At 36.9% G+C, this 11,337-nt stretch overlaps 1 long non-coding RNA gene across 1 annotated transcript; it reads right to left on the bottom strand.

Moving 5' to 3' along the window:
* Positions 1-1,462: 1,462 nt before the first annotated feature.
* On the bottom strand, positions 1,463-4,289 carry LOC110874302. Its single transcript, XR_002555823.2, has 3 exons — positions 4,054-4,289; positions 2,124-2,181; positions 1,463-1,639 (listed from the first exon to the last, which is right to left on the bottom strand). It is a non-coding gene; the product is annotated as an uncharacterized LOC110874302 (long non-coding RNA).
* Positions 4,290-11,337: the final 7,048 nt, after the last annotated feature.

Raw genomic sequence — 11,337 nt, 5'->3', positions numbered from 1 at the left:
AGTAGTAAAAACATAAAGCAGGGAATGAAGAAATGTGAAAGTATACCCTATTCCCAGGCAAGATTTAGGAACAATTTTCACAAACGTCACACCCTTAATGTTTTCCTCAGAATGAACAATGTGTGTGTTTTGAGCTTTGAGCATTGATTGATTCTTTAACCGCGCCTAATAAAGTTGGAACACATAAACTATGAGATGTAAATTGCTTCAGGCAAGGACGAAGACAAGAACCTGAAAAATAACTTATTGGATAATCTGTACCTGAGTGGCTATGAGACTATGAGCCTGGAAAGCATTCAACCATCTTAATCTTAAAATCCTGTACAAATCCAGAAAGCAAATGCACAAGAGAAAACAAAAAAAAAAAATATTCAAATGGGAGTTATACAAAAGCATTCAAATTAACACATATTAGTGGCATTTATTATTAACTATGAAAAGAGAGAAAAGCTTTTTGAAAGAATCACATACCCTCACGCTATCCTAGTAGCAAATCACTGAGTGAGGAATCAGTTTTGGTGAAATTTTTAAATGGAACCAAGCGAAGGGAGGTAGTTTATAACATGCAGCCATTCAAAAAACAAAGGTAGTTTATGGGGCGGGATTTTTTATTAAGCGGGGAAAGAGGGAGGGAATTTAAGGGGCGGGAATTTTAATTTTTTTTACTTTAAATGAATTATTACACAATTAAACTTTAGGAAAATTGGTATTTAATAAACCAATCTTTGCCCAGTTGGTAAATAATAATCCAACCTACAGAATTGGTATATAATAATCCTACCTATCAATATGTTGGTACTCAAAAACCTCCGTTAGTTTTTTTTAACTGAAGTTAGTTTTTAAGTTTTATTTATTACACAAACAGTCCCTGTAGTTGTAATTTACTAGTTTTAACTATGAGTTAATAGCCAAAATGGTCCCTGAGGTTAATAGCCACACCACCGCCACCGCCACCACCACCGCCGCCACCACCACCGCCGCCACCACCACCGCCACCACCGCACCACCACCACCACCACCACCATCGCCACAGCACCTCCACCATCGTAACCATCGCCACATCACCACCGCCACCACCGCACCGCCACCACCACCGTCGCTAGAGCTGTTGGATCTGTGATGTTTTTGGTCAGTCATCGTCTGTTGCTGCATCTGAATTCAAACCCCTTAGGCGTCGATGATCAAAGACAGAGATGGTGGTGGTGGCGGTGCGGTGGTGGTGGCGGTACTGTGGCGATGGTGGTGGTGGTGGTGGTGGTGGCGATGGTGGTGGTGGTGGTGGTGACGGTGCGGTGGTGGTGGTGGTGGCGGTGGTGGTGGTGGTGATGGTGGTGGTGGCGGTTGTCACACCCCGATTTTCGGTTTGTGCGGAAGCGTATGGCGAGGTGTGACGAGAGCGGCAATCGTTACAATCAATCGAGTAAACAACACATTTGAAACATAAAAGATGTTCATCCATACATTTGATTCGAAATCATAATTTACATTACATATTTCTTGTTTGAAACTTGAAACAACAACAACTTTAACCACATTATTCAAAGTTCAAAACATAACAACCGAAAACAGATGACATCACAAAAGCTTGCGTTCTTGATAACCACTTGAACATATTTTTCCAAAGCCGTCCACTAATCTCCTGTAATACATGTTAATTTTGAAAACGTCAACAAAAGTTGAGTGAATTCATGTTATTTTGTTTTTTTTGCATCAAATGAGTCTCCAAAACATTTGAAGTAATAAAATTCGTTTTTGTATAGTATGATAAAAAAAAATTGTATGATCATTAGTGTGTTGCAAGGACACTAATATGTATGCCGAATAGGAGGCAACCAAACCTTGACAATTTATCGTGTGTGTCAACGACACTAGTTTGGACACAAAGGCACTCTTGACGATCGTGGTTATCGTTGTCGTTAAGAGTGGGGCTTGCCAAAACCCAAATAGATCTATCCGTTTGTTCCTCGGTACTTGTTTATTCATTAATGGCCCCTTTATTTTAAACACCTATCCGCATGTGATCAAAATAGTTTCATCGTATTATCATACTATTTGTAACATGTATACATCCCCGAAGTTTAAAACTATAAACATTCAAAGTAAAAGGGGAAGCATGAACTCACAGATTTGCGTTCCATGCAAATCTCTATTCGATTCCTTGTTCGCGGTTCGTTTCTCGACCTACAAGTGTTCTAATTTAGTTAGACACTTAGGTTTGTTTTTGTGTATGGTACAAATATTCTATCTTGTATTTTGTTTTTGTGTTTTCATATATATATATATAACTTCCTTGTATATACACATTTATTTTATTTTATTTGTGTTTGAATGGGCTTAATTTATGTTTTAGAATTTAAGTCCATTTTGGGTATTTGGTGCTTATGGGCCTAGCCCAAATAACTTTGTTTAAAAATATGGGTCAAGCCCAAATTAATTTATAGGAGTGGGCCTTAGCCCAAAACATTTTATAAAGGTAGCCCTAGCCCAATATAGTTTATAGTTGTGGACTTAGCCCAAATAACTTGTGTAAGAATGGGCCTAGCTCAAATTGTTTTCTAAAATATATCTAGTCCATAATAATTTGTAAATATTGGGTTTTTAGCCCAAGTATTTTGTAAAGTGGGCTTTAGCCCAATTTTGACTAAAAATACATTTTAGTCCAGTGTTTTGTAAAAGTGGGCCTAGCCCAAATTTTGTTTATGAGAAATGGGCATTAGCCCAATTTTAATTTATGGACCACTTTTTAAAGTACATAATTCTTGGGCTAGTAAATAAAATAAAAAAAAATAATAATAATAATAGTAATACTTGTATTTTTATAAAAATCTAATTTTTATAAAAATTGTTACTTATGCCATAGTTGAACATTTTAGTGCATAAACTTGTGTGACGGTTCGTATTTTATTCTAGTCATTTACTACTTGTCGGTTTTATTTATTCGTATCATTTATCCCGTTTGTGTTGTCCGTCACGTTTTACCATTTGCTTTGTTTGTGCCATTTTTGTTTGTCCAAAAGTCCATATAGTCCAATAGTGTCCGAATTTGTCCATTTGTGTTTTCGTGTCCAAGGATGGACATTTTATTTCGTTTTCAAGTTTATATATATATTTTGTAATTTTTATGGATGTGTAACAATTTTGCATTTGTTCCTACTAGAACTAACATATGATGTACACATCAAAATATATAAACTTATGATACTTGATGAATGCTTTTGTAAGTACACATTTTATCCAAAAATATAAACTTGTCATTTTTATTTAGAAATCTTTTTATAAAACATGGATTTATGACTTTGTCTAAAATTTGTTTAACCATGTTTAAAGACTCCAAATAATTGTTTTAGTAACAAACTTCTTTGTTTAACAACTTTTAACACATCACAAAATTTATAAAAATTTTGCCATAGTTTTGTTTGAAATATGGATTTTCCCCAAGTTTATACAAAACTTGTTTTCAAATTATTTCAATACAAAACATCATCAAGTATCAATATCTATCAAAATTTGTCAACAAAAGTAGCATGAACATGATATTGTTCTTATCTTTCCCAAAAAGGAAACTTTATTCCTTATTTTTGCCAAAAAATTGTAGAAAGAGATTTTATGAAAAACTCTTGTTTTAGATGTCTTACAAAGTCATTTGAAGCATAAACACGTATTCAAAATGTTTACTACTAACATATTTCTTGCTTTTGATTCTTTCCAGAAATGGAAACTTTATTCAATAAATTTTTCAAAAATTTATTTTCTTGTTTTTAAATGGTTTTTCACATTTTACTAGCATGCATGTTCATCAAAAACTCATGTTCATCACTTTGTTGATGAATCTTGGTTGATCCTACATGCATGTATGTAGATCATATTTTTGAGTAAGAATAACCAAGATTCAAGTTTATTAGCCTAGATTTCTCCAAGTTCATCTCTTAATCATAGAAAAATCATGTTTAAAAATAATGATTTTTAGTTGTTTCTTGTTATTTTTCAAGTGGGTTTATGATGAAGTTGTAAAAGAAATCAAAAATAAAAGTGAAGCTAGTACGATGTTCTTACAAATTTTGCAAGGAAACAAAGATGATGATAAGAAATCTTGATGGTTTTAGGCTTTAAGTTCCACCAAAAGAGCTCCAACTAGCTTTTCTAAACACCCTAGTAGTTTGATTCATCCATGGACCTCCATACTTGCAATAATCTCTAGTGTTTGAATTTTGAAAATGTGAAGATGGTGGTGTGCTTGGTTCAAACGATTTTAGAGAGAGAGAGAGTATAGGAAGTTGTAATGTTTGATGGGTTTGGGAAAAATGAATGTAAAGGTAGAGTGTAAGAAAAGATTTTCTTGGATACACTAATAATAACCTCCTTGTTCCAACACACCACTTTTGAGATGAGTGGGCTTAGGTGGGGGTCCCACATCAACGAAAATCAGCCAAAAGGGAAGAATTTTTGCTTTATTTTTTTTATTAAAATCTTGTTTAATTTATAATCTTTAAGCATTTTTAGAACTTTGACATTTTTTATAAAAATATCTACAAGGTTTTAAGCTCTAATATTTGAATGTAGTGTGACACTAGGTAAAATTAGTTCACCAAAATTTTTAGTTTGTAATTCGGGTGAAAAAATCGGTTCGGGTCCTGTACCGGCTTAAATACTGACACCGTGTTTTGTTTAGATAAATACATAACAAAAGTTATTTTTGCACATGTTTTATTATCCAAATAATTAATCCAACTTTTTAGACTAAAAATTTTATTATTTTTGGCACGGTTCCGGTACCGGCTTTACTGACTGGCAGTTTACTGAACTAGCCGTACAGCTTAACGCAATAAGATTCGATTGCGGATTTTGTGTCGTTTTTAATACCCATTATATTATTTATGTCAAATAATATTTATTTTTGGGTTTTCGGACAGTTACTGTTTTGTTCTGCGGAATGCTGTACACTTCCGCATGATTGCTGTATTTTTCTGCGGACTTGGACAATTTGGTTTTTAATTGCAATTTTGTAAATAATAAGGCACATATTATTTTTGGACAAAGCTTTTTATAGAATATTTGTGTAGACATATCCGTATGTCTTGTTTTTATCGTGTCAGACTGTACCGCGACTAGTACTGACAAGTATTGTTTAATCGCGTTCCTATTGTTAGTCTAGGATATTGTTTCCAATCGCAACGGATTTATTATCATAATTTACTATGATTTTTGTAATTCCTAGACTCTCAAGACTTTAATTAATTAAAATCAAGTCGTATACGCGAAAATAAAAATTTAAATAGTTGTTCAGGTTGTACGGAATTACCGGAATTTTGCCGATTATCACATTCTCCCCCTGTTAAAGAAAATTTCGTCCCGAAATTTTAGGTTGCGTCACTCTTCGTTGGGACTTTCTTAAACAAATGAGGGTACTTCTTTTTGAATTTGTCTTCTCGTTCCCATGTGAACTCGAGTCCTCGTTTCGAGTTCCATCGGACTTTGAATAGTTTGATACGACTTCTCCTCGTTTTGTAAATCTTTGAAACCAGAACCTCAACAGGTTCTTCGATGAAATGGAGTTTGTCGTCTACATGGATTTCGTACAGGGGAATAATAAGTGATTCATCCGAAAGACACTTTTTTTTTAAATTCGACACATGAAAAGTGTCATGAACGTTACCGAGTGATTCAGGAAGCTTTAACTTGTAGGCGACATTTTCAATCTTTTCCAAGATCTCATAAGGTCCTATGTATCTCGGGCTAAGCTTCCCTTGCTTACCGAAACTAGCTACGCCTTTCTATGGCGAGACTTTTAACAACACCTTGTCTCCAACTTCAAAAGACAACGGTTTGCGACGTCTATCCGCGTAGCTTTTCTGTCTGTCTCGAGCCGCCTTGATATGGTCTCGAATCTTGAATATTTTATCGGTAGTTTCTTGAACTAACTCAGGACCTAACATTTGTTTGTCGCCTAATTCTGCCCAGCATAGCGGAGATCGACACTTACGGCCATATAATGCTTCGAATGGTGCGGCTTTAATACTCGTGTGATAACTGTTATTGTATGAGAACTCCACTAGAGGCAAGTGAGTATCCCAATTTCCACCTAAGTCCATCACACAAGCACGCAACATGTCTTCTAGAGTTTGAATTGTGCGTTCACTTTGGCCGTCTGTTTGGGGATGAAAGGCCGTGCTCAAATTTAATTAGGATCCAAAGGCCTTTTGAAAAGACTGCCAAATCCTTGATATAAAACGACCATCTCGGTCACAGATTATCGACAAAGGTACACCATGTCTTGCTACAATTTCTCTGAGATAGATTTTAGCTAACTACTCAGTACTATCTTTCTCACGGATAGGCAAGAAGTGAGCTGACTTGGTTAATCGGTCGACGATTACCCAAATCATGTCGTGACCACGAGAAGTCCTGGGTAATTTAGTCACGAAATCCATAGAAATATGTTGCCATTTCCAATTAGGGATTTTGGGTTGTTGTAGCAATCCAGAAGGTTTTTGGTACTCGGCCTTAACTTTAGCACATGTTAGACATTTTCCAACATATGTCGCAATATCACCTTTGATATTAGGCCACCAATAAAATTCCTTGAGATCGTGATACATCTTATCTGTTCCAGGGTGTATCGAATACTTGGATTTATGAGCCTCATCAAGAATTAGGCCTCGAAGACCACCAAAATGAGAAATCAAAATTCTATTCATGAAATATAAGGTTCTGTTCTCTTTCGATTCTAATTGTTTTTCCATACCTCTAAGCATTTCTGCTTTGAAGTTTTCTTCTTTCGATGCTTCTTGCTGAGCATCACGAATTCGAGAGGTAAGATCGTTATGAATTGTGAGCCTTAAAGATCGCACACGCATTTAACTCGTTCTTTTCGACTTAATGCATCCGCGACAATATTCGCTTTGCCCGGATGATATTTGATCTCACAATTATAGTCATTCAACAATTCTACCCATCATCTTTGGCGCATATTTAACTCTTTCTGGTTAAATATATGTTGAAGACTCTTGTGATCCGTGAATATCATGCATTTGGTACCATAAAGGTAATGACGCCAAATTTTTAGTGCAAATACCACTGCACCTAACTCTAGGTCATGTATGGTATAGTTCCTTTCGTGAATCTTTAATTAGCATGATGCATATGCAATAACTTTCTCCCTTTGCATCAACATGCATCCTAACCCTTGCCGTGAGGCGTCACAATAGACTACGAAATCATTTGTACCATCTGGGAGTGACAGAATTGGAGCATTACAGAGTTTGTCTTTAAGCAGTTGAAAAGCTGCTTCTTGTTTCTCTCCCCATTCAAATTTCTTACCCTTTTGAGTGAGAGAAGTGAGGGATTGTGCAATCTTTGAAAAGTTCTCAATGAACCTTCGATAATAACCGGCCAATCCTAGTAATTGACGTATTTCAGTCGGTGTCTTTGTACTCCAATTCTTTATGGCCTCAATTTTTGATGGATCAACATGTATGCCTTTCTCATTAACTACGTGTCCGAGAAATTGAACTTCGCGAAGCCAAAATTCGCATTTGGAAAATTTCGCATACAATTTTTCCTTTTTCAACAACTCAAGAATAATTCTAAGATGGTACTCGTGTTCACTCTTGTTTCGTGAATATATCAATATATCATCGATAAACACTATCACGAATTTGTCAAGGTAAGGCTTGCACACGCGGTTCATTAAGTCCATGAACACCCCTGGTGCATTTGTTAAGCCAAAAGGCATAACAAGGAACTCGTAATGTCCGTAGCGAGTTCAGAATGCCATTTTTGGAACACTTTCTTCTTGAACTCTGAGTTGATGGTATCCTAATCTCAAATCGATCTTCGAATAATAGCTCGATCCTTGAAGTTGATCAAATAGATCGTCAATCCTCGGTAATGGATACCGATTCTTGATTGTGAGTTTATTCAACTCCCGATAGTCTATGCACATCCTAAAACTTCCATCCTTCTTCTTCACGAACAGCACTGGAGCTCCCCAAGGTGAGTGGCTTGGTCTGATGAAACCCTTATCGAACAACTCTTGAAGTTGTGTGGATAATTCTTGCATTTCCAAAGGAGCTAATCGGTATGGAGACTTTGCCACAGGTGCGGCACCTGGAACTAAGTCTATTCGAAATTCTACTTGTCGTTGTGGAGGTATTCCCGACAAGTCTTCTGGTAAGACTTCAGGGAATTCCTTCACAACAGGGATTGCCTCAATTTTTAGCTCCTTGGCCTTCTTGTCAACAATGTGCGCTAAAAATGCTATACATCCTTTTCGTAGGCACTTTCGGGTTTTCATACAGGAAATGATTCGTAACGGCATTTCATTTTTTCTCACCGTGAACAAGAAGTGTTTCGTTATTAGAAAGGGGAATTCGAATGATCTTGTCGTAACATACGACTTCAGCTTGGTTGGTAGATAACCAATCCATTCCAACTACAATATCAAAACTACCTAGTTGAATGGGCATTAGGTCAATTTTGAATTTTCGTCCTCCTAACTCTAAGGAGCATCCTTTAATAATGTTATTGGATTCAATCACCTTTCCATTCGCTAATTCGATAGTGAATGGAACATCTAGTTTAGTTGAATTTAGTCCAAGCATATCTTTAAATTCTAAAGATATAAAACTAAAATCTGCACCGGTATCAAATAAAATAGAAGCGAAATGATCGTTGACAGGAAACGTACCGGTGATTACGTTGGGATCCTGTCGCGCTTCTTTGGCTCCAACCACAAAGGCTCGTCCGCGGCCTTTGATTTCTTTTGGACAGTCTTTCTTGAAGTGTCCCATATCACCGCAATTGAAACAGCCTTGGTTTTGTCCTCGTTCATTATCGTTTCTGTTGCCTCCTTCTTTCTTAACTACCTTGTTGTTACCTCAACATTTTTCTGTGCGGTGACCCATTTTCCCGCATTTATCACACTTGGTGGCTTGGCTTCCACCATAGTGGTGATAACCACACTGTTTACACTTAGGTGCATTTCCATTATATTTCTTACCACTCGTTTTCGTTGTGACAACGAATACCTTGGTTTTTCTTACCTGTAGGGGTTTTCTTATGTTTGTTGTTCGACATAGAACCTTTCTTGAAATATGAATATTTTCTCTTATTGTTACTCGAATTAGACTCCACATGCGTCTCCTTTTTCACCGCACCTTTATTCAGTTTTCCCATCCTTACTACATCCTCGTAAGACTTAAGGCAAGAGTTATAGCCTGAGCAATTCTCAACATGGTTCCTCTAGTTCCGCCATTGTTTGCAGTATGGTTTGCTTCATGTTGTACGATTGCTTCCGCAACTCACTGGTTCAGTAGAGCATCAAGCTCAGCTCGTGTCATAGGTAAGGGTTCCGTTTGGGCTTAAAAAGTGTTACTTCGTTCTGGTGCCATGATCTTTATATATATATATATAAAATATATATCGAAGAGATTAGACATGAATGAAAATAAAAACATATCGTCACGTACTATGATCATAAGGTCAAGATAGATCATAATGATACTTATGCAAATCTTTCGCACCATATTCATCACATCCTTGCAGGATGTAAAATAAATTACAACAGTGTGTCAATAAGAAAATACCAACTTATATATGCCATGTCACCTTTTTACAATTATTTTTGTGAAGAAAACAAAAATAATCTCGGAGTTACATCACTTCGGTCGATACAAGACATATAGTAATATATAAAATAAGGTGAAGTCTTTTCTTCACATTGTTCCTGATTGATATTAAGTCTCCAAATCTTCAAAAGTCTTTAGTCTTTCACAAAATCAGGTATACTTCCCAAAAGTTAGTAATTGAACATAACTATCGTGGTGTGGGATATGTAAGTGAAGACTTAGAAATTAGACCGTGAAGGCACGTAACCTCCTCCTCAAGACCAAAAATGTGCCTAATGGTGGCAGTCGAGTGGTTCTCAAGGGTATGAATGTGTTCCTCAAATGATAGAGGCGCTTTGTGGAATGTAGAGTGTGGAGGTACTGATAGGGGAAAAATGATAGTAATGGGCCATTCCGGGGGAGGTCGAGTAGCAGAAATCTGAGTCTTAAGATCATGGACTCATCGAAAGGGAAAACTAAGATGAATCTTGGAAGATAAAACTCATAGTTTATAATAATAAGTGGAAAATGGCATGGAAGATAAGGATTAGATGGGCTCCTGTCCGGTAGTGGAGGTTGAGAATGTGCATCGGAATAGTAAGGTGGAGAGTCGTGGGTGAGAGGATGTATGTGTTGTCCATATGCCTTAGCAGAACAACCATCTGTTTAGGAGGGGAAAACCAAGCAGTTACCTCTATCCTTACAGTATGTATTCCATACTCTATGGACCTTGGTCGTCCAAAGTAAGGAAAGTCCTTCGTCGCATTAACTCATGTGACGAATACATTGGTATTGTTTGAGCTCAACGAATTCCAACAAAGTTGTTATGATTTCTATAGATGTCGAATGGAATATGGTTAGAGACTTGTGCCATGGCTCGTGCCATATTACCCTTTGAGACAAAACGAATGTCAAATAATAGATTTTATCGCAATAACTCCAATAAATATGATAAGGTGTTATAGGCACCGTGAGATTAACCCAAATGTTGGAGTTTTAGAATGTTTGAGGGAAATCCTTCCTGGATGGTTTTCCTAATCTGTTTGCTTAGATGACTTGTCTCAACTGACTTGTGATATAGATCGGATGCTAGGCACGAAATCAATACGTGTAGTTTTTAATGTGTTGTGGGGAATCATAGTAATCACCTTAGTTAGCGTTCTAAGAAATGGAAAAATTGAATTCTTAAGTAGCAACTCAAGAATTTTGAATAGGTAGTGATCATTAGTCTGACCCGCAGGGCCCACCAGGATTCCCATCCACTGCAAGTTATTATTACGTGGGCCCCCGTAATAATAAATTGCCTTGTATGGTCACCCTAGCGTTCCCTCGTTCAAAACAGACGATCAGTCGGAGAGGGGGACATGATTGTCTAATTACCTTTAACATAGAATGGACCTTCATGATGGTCCACGCGTTAATACTTGTAGCCATTGCTCGCGGAATGGCACGAAGTTAAGAAATAGAAGTAAGATGATTCATAACAATAATGGCTGAATGGTTACCTTCAAGATGAGTGTTTCATCTTCCTTGTCTTGACAAGAATGTCACCAATCATGATTTATATGAACCATAGGGACCTCGTTCCTACTAATAGAGTATTCATCCAAGGCTACCACCTCCACCTAATTGTCATCTTCGAGGTCAGGCATTTTCCGTATCTGAGGGAAAACAACCATCTTTTATGGAATGTCGAGCTCAGGGTTTCACTTAGGGACTACGCCCTACCATG

The sequence above is a fragment of the Helianthus annuus genome, chromosome 2, assembly GCF_002127325.2.
Source record: "Helianthus annuus cultivar XRQ/B chromosome 2, HanXRQr2.0-SUNRISE, whole genome shotgun sequence".
Classification (NCBI taxonomy): domain Eukaryota; kingdom Viridiplantae; phylum Streptophyta; class Magnoliopsida; order Asterales; family Asteraceae; genus Helianthus; species Helianthus annuus.
Note: the sequence above shows the minus strand (reverse complement) of the source record. Positions and strands in the feature narration are given on the sequence as shown.